At 46.1% G+C, this 19,468-nt stretch overlaps 1 protein-coding gene across 16 annotated transcripts in view; it reads left to right on the forward strand.

Moving 5' to 3' along the window:
* Positions 1–4,310: 4,310 nt before the first annotated feature.
* LOC135915644 (uncharacterized) overlaps positions 4,311–19,468 on the forward strand; it is an 89,242-nt gene continuing 74,084 nt past the window's right edge. For all 16 annotated transcript variants that reach the window (XM_070524101.1, XM_070524093.1, XM_070524092.1 and 13 more), the window contains exons 1-6: positions 4,311–4,607; positions 5,967–6,126; positions 9,391–9,481; positions 10,983–11,109; positions 12,734–12,885; positions 15,939–16,065. The gene's annotated coding sequence lies outside the window, so the exon portion shown is untranslated. The remainder of the gene's footprint in view (positions 4,608–5,966; positions 6,127–9,390; positions 9,482–10,982; positions 11,110–12,733; positions 12,886–15,938; positions 16,066–19,468) is intronic.

Here is a 19,468-nt window from a genome sequence, read left to right on the forward strand (position 1 = left end):
AATTGGCGTTGCTCATGGCGTTGCTCCGCCTATCGGGCCAGCTCTTCTCTCTCGTTTATATTTTTCGCGAAACCACACCTAGCGCAAGTGCGTTATTGAACTAACTCAATTTCTAAATGTTAAATGCTTCAGAAAATTCGTAAAATACGACCTACACACAACCTGCACACATGATATCATCAGATTGTAATTCGAAAATACAAAAAAACATACTTCTTCAACGCGAAAACGACAACAGAAACATCTTCTCGAGCTGCGGTTTTTTGTGCTAGCACGCCACGAAAAATCCCGACCATCTAGAAGCTAACAGCTGCGTTGTAAAACAACTTTTCAGAGGAGCGCCAAGGTGCCCTATCAGTACAGAGGCTAGAAGGAAAACCTTCTAGCCTCTATACTATCAGCTAGCGACGGCATCCAAGACGTAGCTCTCACAGTCTTGTGAGAGCTTCACCGTACGAACAAGCCCGGCTAATCGCTATTTTGAAATTATTTTCGAAATTTCATCGTTGCGGGCAACTCGACGTTTTCAAACATCACGAACGCACCAAGTGCACCAGTGTTTCGTGCGCTGCTGAAAAGCACAAGTAATCTCGCGAGCTGCTGCGAGCACGTATCCGCCTCACTGTAGGAACTTGGCTGTATTGTGTCTTGGTGACTCTTTTCCTGCCAGGACGTTGTAAAGGCCAAGGTATAGTCCGGCGTTCTCGGCGCGCCAGGCCGCGGCAGGCGAAGTCGGATACGCTGCGCTAGCGACGCCAGGGTATGGCCAGGGGTGCAAGAAATTTGCTTCCTCTATAGTTCGGCGTGCGCGCGCAGCTCGAGGCTGGCGCCATCTGTGCGTCCGGGAGCGCAACTTCGCCGCGGCGAACAGCTGTTTACATGGCGCATGCGCGTTGTTCGGGTAGCGCGCGCGCTTCTCGTTCCGCGCGCTGTTTGTGCGCTAAAATGAAAACTTTTGCGGGATGGCGTTAACTTGTCCTGACAGCCAGAAAAAAAAAACATAAGGTTTTATGTGCAAAAACCACTTTCTTTCTGACCTGGGCTTCTTTAACGTGAACCTAAATCTAAGCACACGGGTGTTTTTCGCATTTCGCCCCCATCGAAATGCGGCCGCCGTGCCTGACAGCCAGAACATCGCACTCATATTGCTAGTACTTCGGCTAAGTAAAAAACGGAAGCGGACCATGTATGTACATGCGAAAGGTATTCGACAAGCGCCCTCAACTCGGCGACTACCACCAGCTAGTACAGGAGCTGCGAAATGCAGCTTACCTGTGGCGAGACCACACTGCTCTCGTATAGCTTCCCACGCGTTGTTCTTGCGCTCTGTGTCGCGGCGGTCCATGCGTTTCACATCGTATACACATAGAAGGTTGCAAATTGCTTCAAGCAGGCGTCCTCACTCGCGCTGTCATCCCACACGGATGTTGAAAAAACCACAGCCGCACTGTCAGTACGCGCACCGCAGGCCGCCATTCTGCCTTCTGCTCGCTGCCGCTGCAGCGCGCAGTGCATTCTGGTCTAGCGGCAGCCGCGTGAAATAGAACACGCTCTATGTCCGCGCCGGCGGCGTTGTGCTCGCCAAGCGCGCCTAAGCACGCCGGCTACGCCGGGACGCCGGACTGTAGAGTGCGCGCTTTTCACCGACGTCGCTTAACCGCGCCGCGCGTGGCCGCGCGCGCGCGTTACGCCGGACTATATCTTGCCCTTAAGCACCAAGATCCCGTCAAACAACGCGCCAATGAAAGCAAAAGAATACAAACGCGTCAAAATTTCACTACGTATAAGTTGGCTTATATAAACAGATGACAACAGCTAGGAGTGGGGCATTTGCGTCTAAAACCAGCCACGATCGAGTACTAGTGATAAATCTGCTACCTAAGTTTCATGGCGGAACGAGTGAAATGTCGCTGGTTTGATACTCAGCCCTCGCAGCTGTCGCATTACAATACTGGCCGACGTTACGGGATAAGCGTGAGTCGAGTATTATATCACAGCATACCTGCAGACCTGTGCATTTTATGATGCGTAATCATACGGCGGTCACAATATTTCGCATTGGGGAAGCGAGGCAGGAGGGCATAGCATGTGCATACCTACGCTGTTGCATATCATACAGACTCTAGTAAAGATTATATACCTTTAGACGCTTCACACAAACAACACCAAGCATAATCATCAGACAATTTCAACACTGCTTTGGACCGCAAGGAACTTTTCAACGACATTGCCGCTGCCGATCTTGAATGCTTCAGGAACTCATCTGAATAAGTTTGCTTGGAAGCAAGTACCCATCTGGTTTACTATACCGTTTGCCGCATCACAGTTTATATTTCCCACTCCCGGGTCCCCCCCCCCTTTTTTTTTTACATCTATAGAAGATATTCGGGAACAGAATTTCTTCCAGTCCATAAAATTTGGCACAGATTTCTCAAAATGGTAGAATGAGCTAGAATTCGTAAAAGTTACGAAAAATTCGGGGGCATACGACGGTGTTTTTTTTTTGTAACTGCCTTGGCGCAGAGGGTATGTATACATGCCAGGAGCGAGGCAAAGAGGAAAGGTGAAACGAGAAACTTGCTTGGACCCCACCGCGTCGAATGTACACAATTCCCTCTGGAGCTCCCTAGGCGTCGCCACATTAACCTCTTGACAGCAGTAATTAACCGTGACGCCATTGAAAATATTCGCAGAAATTGCAGCGCTTACCTTTCCACTAACATGCGAATCCAGAGGGGACGTAGATAGAACTGTATAGAGGAGGAGGCAAAAGAGGCAGTTCCCGTACAGGAATGGGGGGGGGGGGGGGGGAGTAATGTTCTTGAGTTAAAAAGAATGCTGTCAGTCATACATTGTATACGATCGATGACTTGGTAGGCTGCTACTTCTCGATTATTTCATACCGTCTCGATTAGTTTTCACAATACATCGTATTTCTCTGGGGATATCTCCTAAAAGGTTACCGCTTCCAACGATTGCTGGAATGGCTTGCACAGCAGTAGGTTCATTTTACTAGACAAATACCGGCCGGGGGGGGGGGGGGGGGCGCAGCTCCTTCCGATCGCGTTGTCACAGTGCGTAAGAGGCGCGGCAATGGTGGAGACCGCTGAGCCAAATCAGTCGAGTTCAGCAAGTGAACCTGAAAAAGTATAACCTTATTTCAAAGGACGTCCCCCACCCGGCACGGAGAGGAGGAGGCTAGGAAAGCATTCACGCACCCTAATGATCGCCTGGACAACGACCTTTGGATCAGAAAGCACTAACCAACCCGAATAGAGAATCGAACGAAAGGCCACTCCACTTCTTTTTTTTTTCTGCTTCTGATCGCCGTCCACGTGACGCCCGCTAACTGGTTGCTCCACGGAGAGAGAGAGAAGTGGTTCTTGTAGGGAAGGAGGAAAGGCTAGCACCATAGAGTTTCATAGCTAGCACTCTTTACTGCAACCCATGCGGGAGCATGGTTCAGCGCCAGCAGGGTGGCAGAAATGGGATTAAAAGAGAGAGAGACCCTCTACCTTTCTCCCTCCTAGCCTCTCCACGGAAAGGTCAGTGCGAGCCACTCTGCCTTCTGGAGAATAATGGCGGCTGGCTCGCGTTGGTGGCGGCGTTCTACACAGGTGTGTGAAGTTGCTCATTGCATGGCATAGCATTTTTAGCGCACTATATCCGTGTAAACAGTGATAGTGCATTACGAAGGCGACGAAGGTTTCATATAGATGTATCTATATTTTTTTCTTTTTTTTCTCGTGTTTCAATCCCGTGAATTTTACTTTGCATTGTATACGCGTGACAAGAACATTTTACTGTTACATACTCTTTTTTTGTTATTGTTCTCTTTTGTCAAAAAAAATTTTTTTCTCTTTGACTTTGATTTTGCTCCCCCCTTATGTAATGCCTTCGGGCCTTTAAGGGAAAAAATAAATGAAATGAAATGAAATAAACCTGCATCCAATCGCAAGGCAGAATACGTGTCTCACTGCGGTGAATCGGAAATACCTTTGCGATTATACCACGTGTCCCAGCTAACGTTACCCAAACTGTTCAAAGGACAAAAAAAGGTGATTTTTTTTCAAAAAGCTTTGCAGGAGGTACAAGCCATGTTTTGAGGCAACAACAACAACAATGAACTTAAAAGCCGTGTGGTATTAGACCTAATAATACTGCGAACTTTCTTTTTCGTTTAATAAAGGCCTCCGCATGCATTCTTCCCACCTGTAGTGAGTGTATGCCAATGTTGGGAATCACCATCGTCATGGCGGCTCGCGCTCATCTCGAGCAGCGCCTGTCTCGAGCGCCCGACCAATCAGCGTTCCTCTGACGTGGCCATCGAACCAGGTCGAACGACCAGGGCACGTCTGCTCTTCTGTGTTCCTCACGCTGGCGGCAACAGCTGCTCCAGGTTGCAAGGCGCTGTCCACGAAAGGATGAAACCCAGAGAACCACGCAAAGGTACAGGGACAGGAAGCACAGGATCGAGGACACGGGGGTCTAGCTGGCTGACCGGCCAGATGCGCCACTTCTGGAAACGAGGGCCAGCAAGGGGATGGAGCAGCGCAGATCACGTGGCTACACCAGCTTCAGGAGTTGGACACGCCATCAGGCGCACGGTGAGAATTCCTCCTCGTATCCGCTTTTTTCCCCGCAGACCGCTATGGCCGTACTGGCGATGGAGTTCCCATCTAATCCACGACAGGCTTCTCGCACCCGTAGGCGCCATCTTGAAGGGGTGGCGCAAGACGACGAAGTGCCATTTTCTGCTCAAGATCCCTGCATACTAGGGGACGAAAACGCGTTAAGACACACAATACGCAGGCGGAAGTGTGTCTCTTCGCGTATTATTTTGTCCTCTATAGCTCTTAAGCCAAACCCGTCGCCGTGGCCTTCAGGAGAGACAGGCTGATGTCCCGCTTTCTTTCTTTTTTTTTTTTTGCGCCCCTGGTACAACATACCTGCTTGATTGGTAATAGCCAGAGCTGGTGACTTTGTCGATAGAGTTTAATCGATAGCTTTAGGGGTGCGTCGCTTACGGTCACGTGTCACGCACTCGAGCACTGCGGGTGGATCTCGCGTTTTTCGTAAGCGCGTTTGCCAGAAGAGCGAGTGACGCGCAGACGGCTTTCGTCTGCGAACCGACGCGAAGAGACGCGAGCGGACGCTCTGTCGCGCCCCGCTCAAGCGAATGGGCGACAGCAGAGCCAGGGCAAGCCAACAGCTCCTAAAGTTGAAAACCGTCGGCATTTGTACGCTTCCAAAGAAAGAGTTATGCAGGTTTAGCTTTTATCACTCCTGTCCGTTCTGCCGAGGTTAATGTCAGAGTTTTTGTAGGAAACTCTATGGCCAACGTACGCACAGCGTCGCGGTGCGCACTCCTGTGGTCAACGGAAACGCTGTGCATTCGATCAACGCTCACATCCGCAGCACCGGTAAAAAAACGCTGTTTGAACATCTTGAAGGGGCAGCGCAAAAAGACGACGACAGAAGGCAGGAACACACAGGCCAGCGCTGTTCCCGCCTTCTGTCATCGTCTTTTTGCGCTGCCCCTTCAAGATGTTCAACCAGTACCAACTCGCCCAAATGTCGATCCTTCTACAGAGAACGCTGTGCTGGCTCCGGGCAGACCACGGCGCTCATAATGTTCCCACACACCCGGGGCACAGCCCATTCGAGGAAGCGTTATGGTGTCTGATGGCGGCAGCGTTTGTCTTGATCGCTTTCTTTTTTTTTTTAATCATTGCGTACTAACGCGTCTCCGAAGAAACCTCCGCGTGCGAGCTCGCGCATGCGCACCGATTACACGACGGCGCCAGCAGCTCGCGGGGCTCGTGGTTCGTACCTCGCGCTCGCGGAGCTCGTGGCTTGCACCGCTCGCGCTCGCCTCGAGCGTCCGGCCGGCCAGCGTTCTTCTGACGTGGTCATCGAACGAGAGTGGACGCGTCCGCAGCCGCTCTCACCCTGGGCTGTTCCAGGTTGCGGGCGAAATTCGAGGCGGGTACGAAGACCCGACTGCTGACCGCCTGGAACATACTGAGAACGGGGACCGGCTAGAGGCGCTGCTCCGATCTTGTAGCCAGGTCGTTGCGACGGGGACGAGAGTGCTTCACGAGATGACACGTCATCGTACGCAAGGTGAGAATATTTATCTTCGCATACATCTCTTGGGCGACCTTGAAGGCGGCCGTACGTATATTGAAGCAAGGTTTGAGTACGGGCTAGTTGGTATTCCATGGTGTCAATCGTCACTTACAGCGCATACATAGACGGAGGACAAAAAGGACGACGTAGACAAGCGCTTGTCTACGTCGTCTTTTTGTCCTCCATCTATGTATGCGCTGTAAGTGACAATTTATACCGTACTTATATTTATTTTTGTTTCTTGAGGTTGTCGGTGCGTTCTTTTTCAAGAGGGAAGTAAATTTTGTCGTCATTTCCGCGGCAGCTGTGACTACAGCTTTGTGAGGATGAGATGCACTCGCGACTTGTCCGCACAGTCGTTTGATGGTCGTGTGAGACGTCGCATACGTGGCGTCGGCTGCGCAACCCACTTGGTACTTCATTGCTGTTGCACCAACTACAATATAATTGCTATTCTTGTGTTGTATGTTATCAGTACATTATCGTGCGCACCCGCACGAGCCTCTGTTTCGGTTGAAGAAGTAGGAGGAACATCAATTGGGAGGCCTCCGCGTTGGCACAATTGGTATTGCCAGGCGCGCGTAATACGGAGATTGTGGGCTTGTATGCCAGCAGCGGCGAGCTGCTTTTGATTCACTTTCATCTCCCTTTAGCTTATCATTTCTATGCTTCAATCAAAGCGTGCAAGTGTGTTCCTATATGCGTTTCATGGTTTCATTAACTGTGTAGCTTCATATCGGTTGTGATAAACAAAATAAACAAAAAAAAACAGGGCCTCTCTTTTCGCCCTTTACGTTTACCTGGACGGTTATTTAGGTATATATTCCGGCTTGCAGTGTTTTCAGCTGACGAATTGTTCTGAAGATATTATTTATTTATTTATTTATTTATTTATTTATTTATTTATTTATTTATTTATTTATTTATTTATTTATTTATTTACAGATTCTATGAATCCTAATGTGGTATGTACTCAAGAATAACAACGTCGCAGTTGGTGAAACAGGAATAAAGTATAACGCAATAATGCGTTAGCTGAGGATACGAGGCGCTAGTAAAATTTGAGAACGGCAGAAAATTTTCGTATATTCGTATATTTGCTGGAAGTGTTTTCTAACCTCGTTTATGGCCGTGCGGAGCGAACAATAAACGTTCCATTTTTCTACGTTCACAATGTAGTCATACTGTGTACCAGGGCGCGACATATAAAAAAAAAACGAACCGCGATTTTAGTTTTTCTGAGAACCATCCTTCATCGACATGCCTGTTACGTTTGTTTTGTGCAATGCCCTAGGTGGTCTTGTTTGTGTGTCAGCTTCGGTCAATTAAATATATGGTTTCCTAATATGTCTTTACAGGAAAAAAAAGCCATTCGGGCTTAGGTTTCTTTTTTTCACTTTAATTAAGAATGGGTAGGCCTGCTTTCTTCTAAAATATACGGAGTTTTTCTCTATATGATAAATAGAGCAAATTACGCTCATCACATGCTGATGAACCTGTTCCAGTTTTGTGATAAGTGTACTTGTGCGTGGGTCCCAATCCTGAAATGCGTATTGAACTTTGTCTTATTAATATTTGGTGATGTGTTAGTTTAGTGTCTGGCGAAGCATACTTGAGCGGCGATCGATGAGAATGGCGCAATTGTTCTACTTAAAAACAACGCTACGCAGAGTAGATAGTGAGCTTCCTAGTGACTCACGCAAGCCAAAAGGTGTAGACAGAGTGAAATTCTGTGTATTTGTGCGTGTGTTTGTGAGTGTGTGTGTGGGGGGGGGGGCGGCAGTACACGTCTTTTTCTATTCTCATATTTTGGTGTTGTGTTTGCCAGGTTTGTTACTAAATACAGTGGGAGACGCCTGTGTTTATAGTTCATCGCACTTTTTGGAATGCGCCACTTCTTCGCCTCCACACTTACTGCTCTAGCAACGGAATAACTTGTGGTGCTAAGTGAATTAAGCCCTGTTGTCCCAATTGTTCGTTGGTTTTGCTGGTGTTTTGAGCGACATTACTCATTAACTTTTAGGGATGCATTGATGTTGTTTCATTGCTTTATCGTAAAATAAGAAAGCCTCCCACGCACCAGGCTATAGAAATGGCACAACTGAACATGGTGATATGACTGACTGCAAGAATTGTGGCCACACATATTTGATATTCGAACGCAAATTCAACGACCATTTATTGGCAATATTAAGCAGTAATACGGTAAATCAATGAAAAGGCTGATACGACTTCTCGTTGATGGCAGGCAACTTGTTAGGAAAGGTAGTGAGCATATATAGTCGAAGCAAACTGAGATTTTGAGATCCGTACTGGCTATACGCAGGAGACAGGTAGTTAAGAGCGAACGATGCAAATCCCTGAGTACACGTGATTGATGGGGACAGACATGACCTGTTTATTGTGTTACTTGAGGTTCGAATGATTAAATACTGAAGATGAGCTCAGTTTGTTCGCGATGCGGTTGTGAAGAGTGCTGACTTGGTCAATTTGGTTGAACGTCGATACATGATACATTATTCAGTGTATCGACGTTCAGTTGATGGCACTTGCCCACTTTCGCAACTCCTGTTTTTCGGCGCTATTTTTTCAAGATATTGACGTGGCTGTGATGCTTTTATCTTTTATGCTTCGGCTTCCCATAGTGAAATAAGATCCGCATGGATCTTGATACCTCGCCGTTTGTTTGCGATGGTCATTGACTTACTTCCTTACTAACAGCGCATTTACTTGGGCAGCTGGCATTGCGCTAAACTGTTCGACGACAACGGCATGCTTGACCATTCATTCCACCGTATTGGACGCAGTGTGACAACTGCAAGAACCCGTGCTAGGTCACACCCGACCCCACTGCGTGTGTCCAATCCTCGCTGCTTTTAATCGCCGTAACAGGCAGGCTCGGGAAGTAGATTGAAGACCTTGACCTCACCAAGATCTTCGCTCCTGAACACACCTACGCTCACAGCAATGCTGTGATACTCATCTTAAAGCTGTGGTGAATTATCACTGACCCCTTTTTCAATTAGTGCCAAATGTTCTGAAAGGAATTAGGAGTACCTTTCTTTGTTTTATTTTAGTGCGATGGCGTTGAACTCAACGTAGATGTGGTATTTTTCAAGAACATTTTCGAATGACGTTTAAATCTAACGAATGGTGGTATCTACGAGAGCGCTGAACCAGAATATGCTTCGTTGTGTTATGCTCAGATTTGTGTAGGCTATATTGGGCGCGTAATCTATAACGAACTTGTCTCTGCAGGAACTTGCTCGGCGGTTTTGGATGTCAAGCCCTACGACATCGTTTTCGAGTTCTTGAACTTCGGCGAGAATATTCGGCGTTTCGCAGTGAGGTAATTACCGTTTTTCTAAACCAATATAGACCCCAAATTACAGGAAGTGATCAAGTGCTAAAAATTCGTGATTTCAGTTAGATTCGCAAGGTCATTTACACAAGTTCTTAATACGAGATCGTGGTATATTCTATCAGGGAATCGCTGATACAAGCAGAGTTGAAGCGAATGCAGGCAATGAGAGTAGCGCAGTTTTCTGGTATTCTGGCATGATGCTACAGAAAGCCTAATGTGCGATAACCTTCATCTTTAACCTAGACTTTTAGAGTAAAAAACACCCGCCGTGGTTGCTCAGTGGCTATGGTGTTGGGCTGCTGAGCACGAGGTCGCGGGATCAAATCCCGGCCACGGCGGCCGCATTTCGATGGGGGCGAAATGCGAAAACACCCGTGTACTTAGATTTAGGTGCACGTTAAAGAACCCCAGGTGGTCGAAATTTCCGGAGTCCTCCACTACGGCGTGCCTCATAATCAAAAAGTGGTTTTGGCACGTTAAACCCCATAATAATAAAAAAAGAGTAAAAAAACGCTTCTGAGTACTACGAGTGCAGTTAGAGCAAAGCCGAAAAAGATGCAACATGAAATGTTTAGTGTAACGTTCCCGTACTAGTCGGTTGATACGCCAAGAGAGTGACACGTCCGTTTGTGTTGACCTGTTGTTTTTTCTAATGGAAATAGCGTAATCGTCCAATAACAACTTGAAATTTTGTGATGTCGTCGTAGAAAAGCACCTGCTCTAAAATTTAAAAATTATAATAAACATTTTGAATTTCGCGTTAATGTGCTAATAACCAACCTACGTTGCAAAATAAATGAAAATTACATCTTTCTGCGTTTTTTGGCCAATGCCCGAGAATGCGTATAAACTTCAAGCAACATTTTAATCAGCTTGTTTAAACATAGCTGGCTGCCTGCCTATTCAGTCAAAACATTTCCAGCCGTGTTGCCACTGATGGTAAAACTCTGTGTTCCGCAAGAGCCTCGGCACAGAAGCGTTCCTAGTTGCGTCGCTTGATTTGTTCTCTAGATTTGTGCACGTTTTGCCGCAAAAACGAAGTCGCCATGTCGCGATACAATACGTCAAACGAAGATAGCTTAGAATTCGAAAGCTTAAGTCATTTTCCACTGCGTCAGATGAATCAGCAAGCTATCGAAGAAAACGCCGAACTAAAGTGTTTTTGTCATTTCATACCTGTTTCCTTCCGTTTTCTCCTGCGGGCACCGTTTCCAACTTGTAGTAAGTTCTAATGGCACATGACCACTTATCTTTTGTCGTGCATAATAGCGTTGCTCGCAATTCTGCGCGTTCCGACACTTTAGTTTTCGAAGTACCAATAAGTTTAAGAGAAAAAAAAAGAAATAAGGACGAAATGTATATAAATACCCCGCTGTGCTCAATAATTCGACGATTGCCACTGACAATTCTTCCCTTCCGTTTGCTTGATAATGTACGCAGACCGTACGTGCCCCTCAATGAAAAAAACGTCCTTGTATTTTTGCAGGCCGCTCATGGAAGCGGACGGTGTCCACCCGGTGCGGCCGTCAGTCGCGTGCTGCGAAGATGCGCCGTTATCCACACGTCCGCGACGGTTGCCGCCATCGCTGCGCCCCCGGCGATGTGGATGCATGGTTAGTACGTGCCGCATCGAGCATGGAACGAAATAATAATAATATTTGGGGTTTCACGTGCCAAAACCACTTTCTGATTATGAGGCACGCCGTAGTGGAGGACTCCGGTAATTTTGACCACCTGGGGTTCTTTAACGTGCACCTAAATCTAAGCACACGGGTGTTTTCGCATTTCGCCCCCATCGAAATGCGGCCGCCGTGGCCGGGATTCGATCCCGCGAAGGGAACGAAATAGTATAGGCGTCATTTTTTCCGAGATCGGAACACAGCTGTGTGGAGTAGGAATCGGTAGTTGAGAAGAGGCTCGTTTTATTCGAAGGCAGATACTTCTGACGCGCATATGAGCACTATCATGCTGTTATGCATGAGGAAGGAGAAAATAAGCTAAATCCCGTTTTTTTTTTTTTTTTTACGAGCACGGAAGCATCTTTACGTCTTCTGTTATAAATTCGTCTTTTGCGGCAAAAGGCGTTCATTGCAATTCGTCGGATGGCTCTAGACCACTTCGGTGGTTACCGTCCGGTCCGCAAGCACATGGACAAAACAGCGCCCATGTCATTCCTGCTCTTGAGCCTCTGCTTTCTTTGCTCTTTAATACTATCCCGATACCCAATGTACATAATGTGCAGAATTGCACATAACGCTCAGCCTTTCTCAAAATTAGTTACGAAGCGATTACGTAATATTCTCACCAAAAATTATGATACCTGGTACGTGCCGAAATGTTAGTGATTGAATCCTCCCGTCACGAGATTTCTGGAAAATCGACGCCAATTCAATATACGCCACTGTGTTGTGTCATCGCAGACCACAAGAAAGCAACAACGAAACACGTTTATAATACCAAGACATGACACGATAATCAAGGACGCAACCTCAATTTTGCAACATACATATGACGTTGCGCCTTTCTCTAATATTTCTAGCAAAGCGAAGAACCCGCCGTGGTTGCTTAGTGGCTGTGGTGTTGGGCTGCTAAGCACGAGGTCGTGGGATCGATTACCGGAAACGGCAGCCGCATTTCGACGGGGCGAAATGCGAAAACACCCGTGTACTTACATTTAGGTGCACGTTAAAAAAAAAAAACAGTGTGTCCAAATCTCCGGAGTCCGCCACTGTCGCGTGCCTCATAATCAGGCCGTTGTTTTGGCAAGTAAAACCCAATAACTTTTTTAGCAAAGCAAATGATTTTTGCCTAATGAAATATCACAAGTAGATGGGTACTTTGCCCATGTGTTTTGACAGGGGCTTTTGTTACCTAACAGTGGCAGTTTAAGAAAAAAAATCGTTTCAAGTTCATATTATAAGTGCGTAATAACTGGAAAAGTGACTGCCCCCGAACTGCATTCAGTTGGAAGGATATATCTTCACCAGCATGCACAATGTAATGATTTACCTGGTCGTAAATTTCAAACACATTCCCAGCACTTGCGGGGGGATAATCTCTGTTCTGTATGAAGTTTGGCACTCGGCTTATTTCTGTATGCTGTCATGCTGTTCAAATTATGAATTATGCTGTTGAATTATGAATTACTCTTCAAATTATGAAAAATGATGGTGTGCCAGCTACATAGATTTCACTCTAGCGCTCTTGACATATAATTTTGCTGAATACTGTATGCAGGTGGCCGACGTCGACGTTACCGGGTTCTAAAAGAACTGCAAGGCGACGATGGCGGTCATTGTTTATGTGAAGTAACGATCAGTCACGTGCAGTGGTGAAGTCACGTGATCCTCAGTGACGTCGTCATCGCTGCCTGCCTGCTGTCACCAGGGGTGAGTGGTCTATATGCTACGTCCAGCACGAATCTTGACATTTCGATCTTTACTGCGCTGAACTCTGAATCACACGGAATTTATACGGGCAGAAATTCGGGCTTCAGAGTTAGTCATATTGCTCTATACGTCATTACGAAGCCAGCCTTTGATGTGAAACTAAAGAGAAAACTAAGTTCACACGTATTCGTAAATTACCTTTCCACAAAAGCAAAAAAAAAAAAAAAACTCCCGCCTACCTCAAGATTAAGCATGATAAACAAGAAAGGCAGAAGCAGGAAAGACGGGTTGAGGTTCCTTTGAAGTCCCTGCAAGAATCCAGCATGCTGTCGGAATTTCGGGTGTCTCCTCGAGTCCTGGTAATTGTTTATGGGCAAATAGACATCCGTTTATAAAGGGCCCAAAGAACTATAGAGATATTAAGTTTCGAGAATGTTTATTCAAATGACATAGCTTAAGTGCAACCAAATATCAACACGAATAAAGTAAATGACGTCTCACTGACGCACCAGCGCTGCATTTTCGGCGCGGAATATTTAACTGCTTCTCACGCTTTCGGCAACTGCAGCTTACGTAACCTTCATGTTTACCGGGCAACGCTGGCTGCGAACGCTGTGCCTGAAAGCGAGCTTTCTGGCAGAAACGCGGCCTCTTGTGTGGGCCGATCTCGTGGTGTTGCTTCACACTTTCAATATTTTCAGTCTGAGGAGATGTAGCATAAAAGGTAACGCTGTCTGGATGTGTTTATTAGACTTTTAGCGTGTTCGGTATTCCGGCAAGCGTGGGCGGTTTGCCGGTTTAGCGGGGCCGTAAACGTGAGCGGCCAGATTAGTGGCGCCAGCTGGTGGCGCAAAGCTCAACCACACAAACACAAAGCTAATTACTATATTCTGGTTATCTGCTGGTGTAAATTTTCGACAGTGGCGTATTCGTGTTCACAATTACGCTGCTGCCAAAGATTTTGACCAGTAGCGAAGCAGGATATAGTGGGTTACTGCAGTTTTAGCTCTGTGTTTGTCGGATTGAACACATTGAACTCTACGCTACCAGGCGGCTGCACCGCTCTGGCCGCTCACGTTTATTACGCCCCCGCAAATCCGGCAATCGGCTCCCGTTTACCGCAATAGCGGACAGGCTAAAGGTCTTCATTTTGTCGTGTCAGTTGTTCGTGGGCTGTCATTCTCAAAATTCTGAGGAACAACTTTATAAAAAGTGAAAAACAAGGTATGAGCAACATTGCTGACCGATGAGTGGTTGGGTACGCGTGGTTGTGAATGGTGTTTCGCGAAAAGACGGTCGACGCTGGACGTGTGACTCCGGACGCCGACGCGGGATTTCCTACGGAACGGGGCCCTTTTAACGCTGTCGCGTTAAAACGCTCATGTACCGTGGCTTGGGTGCGCATTAAAGGACTAATCCGAGCCAATCCGAGCCGATCCCCCCAGGTGGTCGAAATCAATCCGGGGTCTCCCGATACGGCGCATAATTTCACATCTTCCGTGCATTGTATGCCGGTTTTTCAGCCGGTCGACATGCGTCAATTCAAGAAGCTTCGCGAAGTCGTTGAAATTGAATGGTAATAGTATTCTTCTATAAAGCATGGAAGGTTTGAAGAACTTACCATGGAAGAAGCTAAAGGCTGACTTTCTCACATAAAGAAAGCGTATGCGTAGCAGAAAATATGTTCCCGAGTGGAGCCTAAAAATTAGTCTTGCTCCCGAGACCAGCATTACCTGGCCGATATCCAGATTGAAGAATGAAGGGTCATTTCTTTCTCCGCGGATGCCTTGATAAGGCGTTGTAGCGCAGTGTATTCTGAGAGCCCTTCGGGCAATGCATTGCTCAGCCAAGATCGGCAATTTCGTGGCGTCGTCCTGCAGAGTCATTGTCGTGGTGTCGTCTGGCTGACTCATTGCGGGTTTCTGTGGACACGCTAGGAAGACCCTGGTGCTCTATAACTCGTAGCGGTGTGGGTATCTAAATGCCAGAGAACCCTCATACGTAATAAGCCTTGTTTGAGCGCGACTGGTCACAGATACTCCCGGTATTGTCAGTGATGGAATATACAGTATATATAATGCCTTTGACTATTTCAGCTAATTGATTCTGATTGATCGCAACCCTTTATTTCGACAGGGCTTTCCGATGCGTACGTATTCGTAAGTTTGAATACCTGAATTGCCGTGGCTTGCCCAGATATTCAATAAGAATTAAAAGCGGCCTGCAAATCGGCACTTTTGAAAACATCAGCCGCACCACGTCAGCGAGCAGGTCGAGGGATTATCAAGCTTTCGCACACAGTTCAATTTGCCCATGCAAATCAAGTTGATGCTCTAAAGAGGGCCGCAACACCGGGTGCTCGAGTTAGCGTTAATCGGTTGTTTGACCTATATTTGCCAAGCAGTACGAGTTTCTGTTGTGATGAGATTGGCGAGGTCGGTAAATTACTCGTTAGCCAGCAAAGACGCAAGCCTGACCTACATTTGCTGGCAGCTAGTAGCACGCATGAAATTGTCACAAAATTTAGTTTCAGAATAAATAAGAACAATCACAGGCGTCCCCATAATTTCGGTTTGGTGGGTATCTCGAAAGGCATACCTGTAGAATTTTTTCACGCTGCGTTGAAAGTGTTGCCCGTCGTAGTTGCTTAGTGGCTTTGGTATTGCGCTGCGAAGCACGAGGTCGAGGGATCGAATCCCGGCCACGGTGACCAGATGTCCATGAGCCCGAAATGCGAAGACACCCGTGAACTTTGGATGCGCTTCAAAGAACTCCAGGTGGTCGAAATTAATTGGGAGTTACGCCCCCCCCCCCCCTATACGGCGTGCCTCATAATAAGATCGCGAAAAATTGTGACGTTGATATTCAAAATAAGAGAGGTAGAACAACATAAATTGTTGTCACTGATCAACGCGCTCCCTTTTGTCCTCATGTTTCCCTGCGGCTAGCCACTTTTAATCAAAAATGTTGTCAGCAAGCCCACATAGCCACCGTTCTTGACCAGCCCCATTTGAAACATGACACGGTGTAAGGAAGTGCACTTTCCTTTTCAGGTCAATGGCCAACCGTTCCCTGGGGACTGTGCACTGTTCTGCATGTGATGCGCCGATGGCATCTTTCCTGCATCGGGCTACATTGGCTCTTTCTCAGCGGTGCAAAGTGCGTTTTAGGTGGTGATGGGTGAGTTCGCAAATACGTCTTCCACATTCGATATGAGTCAACGAAACACACGACGCTAACTCGTAAGCGCATTGTCTCGGGACAGTGTAAACCCTTTAACAATTTTATCTTTATTCCTGTTGTGTGGCGCTAACCTGCAACTCGTTTATACTTCACCAGACACTTGTAAACACAATACTTATAGCCATTAGAGAGTGAACTGTCATGACGCGCAGCGTTCAGGCCAGAGCTATGGTGTCTGGCTGCTTAATGTAGCGGGTTCTCTCACTGTTGACTAACACTGTTGACTAAAATACACCCTTCACCTTGCCCCCTGGAGTGGCATTGGTGGAGGGTTCCAATGCTGAAATTCGTGCTGAACTGTTTGGAAACCGAGATTCTCTCACCCTCATTAGTGAAGGCTTTGAAAATTCAAGCAATACATTGCTGACTTCCGTAGTGAACTCTCGGTGGCAAAGGCCCAGCATGACCAGTCCAGAAAATAAAATTCAAGAGCTCCGAAGGGAACTTGATATTGCAAACAAGGAAATTGCTGACACGAAACAGTATAGTAGAAATATGAACCACGAGATCAAGGGTGTTCCAGTGGTCGAAAGCGAAGCCCTAATGGAAAGAGTGGAGGGAATTGCTACTTACCTCGGCGCTGAACTACGTGAGGGTGACGTTGAGATCAGCCATAGGGTACATTCAAAAGAAGAGGCCTAATGTTGTTAGGTTTTTTATGAGGACTGCTCGAGAGAGTGCTATCCACTGTTAAGAAGACTAAGGTGAATACTGAGAACCTTGTATTTGGGGCTCATAGCCAATTTACGTAAACGAAAGCCTTTGCACTGAGAACAAGGTACTGTTTGGCAAGGCACGACATGTGAGAAAAGAGAACTGGAAATACGTTTGGGTTTCCCAAGGCAAAGTGCTCATGCGAAAGGTGGATAATTCGTCTGTCGTGCACATAACTTTCGAGGCGGGCTTGTCCCGTATAGGTTAACTATACATCTGTCCCTGGATGACGAATGAAATTCTGTTTGTGGTGAAAGAAAAAGGTAAGGGCTACCACTAATGGAAGTAACACGGGCGTATAACTCCTTTTACAGGAGCAACCTTAAATGCTTCTGGAATAAATCAGTATTTCTTATGCGGAAATGGAAAAAAATATTACTCCTCGATGGTACAGCAGGCTGACGGAAACACGCAAAAAATATGGATTATTGTAAATGGTGTAATCGGTAATCACTCAAATCAGCCTGTATTGCCCGAACTAGTCGATCAAGCTACATTAGATGCTTCTAACGACTACTTTTCTAATATAGGGCCGTCACTATTGCAGCCCAGTTTACTCCCGGTTATGAACCCTTGGTACCAATACAACCTATAGCTTCGCGATGCATGACATTGAATTGGTGGATATTTTAACGACAGTGAAAAACCTTTCTGTAAGGCGGCGGGACTAGATGGAATTTCCTTCAGGTTATTTAAGGATAATATAGAGATATTAGGTATACATCTGGTGTATATGTTTAATCACTCCTTCGAAGTGGGAAAATACCCTGACGCCCTCAAAGTAGCAAAGGTAGTACCAATTTATAAGGAAAGAGATCGTTCTGCCCCCAGCAACTTTAGACCAATATCTGTTCTGAGCATATTTATTACTTTGTTTGAGAAAATAATTTATACACGCATGCAGGAATTTTTCGGTAAGCTTTTAATACGGTTAATCATGTATACACTGTATACTCATGATTGTAGGGGGCGAATATCGGATCTGCTAAATAATTATCTCTCGGAGCGGAAGCAGTGTGTTGTAATTGTACTTGTACATAGCTATATCATGTCAATCTCACATAGCTCTTCGGCGGGCGTGCCTCAACGCTCAGTCCTTGGGCCCGTTTTCTTCTCGCTATACGTCAACGATGCTCCGTCGGTGTTAACGTGCTCCGAAATTTCAATATGCGCAGATGACACGGCTTTATTATTTCTTGGGGACGCTATTGAAGAACTGCAGGGCAAAATAAATCAAGAACTCTGTCGTGTCGCGACATGGTTCACGCCGAATAAGCTTACACTTAACATCAACAAAACCAGTTTTGTAGTCTTACATTCCAGGAGGAAAGAAACGAATTGCCACTCCCTGTCTATATTTTTGAATAATGTCCGATTGAACAGAGCATGCAGCTACAAGTGTCTAGGTGTTTGGTTTGAATCTGATATGCATTGGAAATATCAAAATGGTATGTTCCAAATTGGCGTATGGTTGTCAGGTATTGTTAAAAGCCCGTAAATATCTTGGCCCTCAAGTTTTACGGATACTTTGCTTTTATACAGAGTCACCTTTATTATTATTTAGAGTTTGGAGCGGTACGTACAAAACCTATGTAGAAACTGTCATCGGTCTACAAGAACGGCCGCTACGAATAGTTACCTTCTCTAAACATACTCATCAAAATAAACCTCTGTTTCAGTTGCTTCGTGTTCTGCCGTTCAGTGAGGCGTATAAAGCAAAAGTTGCTCAGGTAGTTAATTTTACGACACGAAACACGAGGGCAGCTAGTAACAACTGTTTTAACTTACCACCATGTCACAATTTATATGGACGGAGACTCGTGGAGCTCAAGGGTGATGTAATATATGGAACGCACTCCCACTCAGTGTAAACACCAGCCAAAACTTTGTGCAATCCTTGAAAAACTTCTTTCATGAATGCTCACAGGGTGTTTCTATTTGTATTCCCTGATGTTATGACATAGTGTTTTGTTTATTCTTTATTTTCCATGTAAGAATGCTTTAATAACATGCGTTTAAGTTGTCTCGTACAATAAGTACGCTGTTCTTCTGATGTCTATTTTGTTATTGGACCCCGAACTAGCCGCCAAGACTATGGGGTCCGAACAGTATTGTGAATTGTGTGTATGCAATGAATTAAATAAAAAAAATGTTCACAAGGGTGTATGTGCCTTGCCAGGTCGGCGCAGCATTTCGATAGTCAGCGGAATGCTAGAACGGTCGTTTCAATTTAGGTCCAGTAATATAATAAATAAAGCTGGGTTGAGATGTCTTCGTAGTTGCATTGGCGCGATAGCTTAGGCGCTACGGCTTCTCGCTGCTGAGCCCCAAGTCACACTTTAAGATTACGGCTGTGGTTCGGCTCCATTTCATTGCGGGCCAAATGCGAAAAAAGGACACTCGTGTGGAGGTAAGTGCAAGTTAGACCTTATTCTATTCGAAATTATTCCTGGTGTCCCCATTTCGGCGTGCCCCAATAATCATATTGCTTTATTTTTGCACAAAAAGAAATTCGCAAATCCTACGCTTTTTTCGGGGAGAGCGGACTTGTCATGCTTAAGTACGCATGGAGAAAAATGATGTAATGAAAACTATACATGTAAATAAAAACAATTTTTCGTTTCAT

The sequence above is a fragment of the Dermacentor albipictus genome, chromosome 8 (assembly GCF_038994185.2).
Source record: "Dermacentor albipictus isolate Rhodes 1998 colony chromosome 8, USDA_Dalb.pri_finalv2, whole genome shotgun sequence".
Classification (NCBI taxonomy): Eukaryota; Metazoa; Arthropoda; class Arachnida; order Ixodida; family Ixodidae; genus Dermacentor; species Dermacentor albipictus.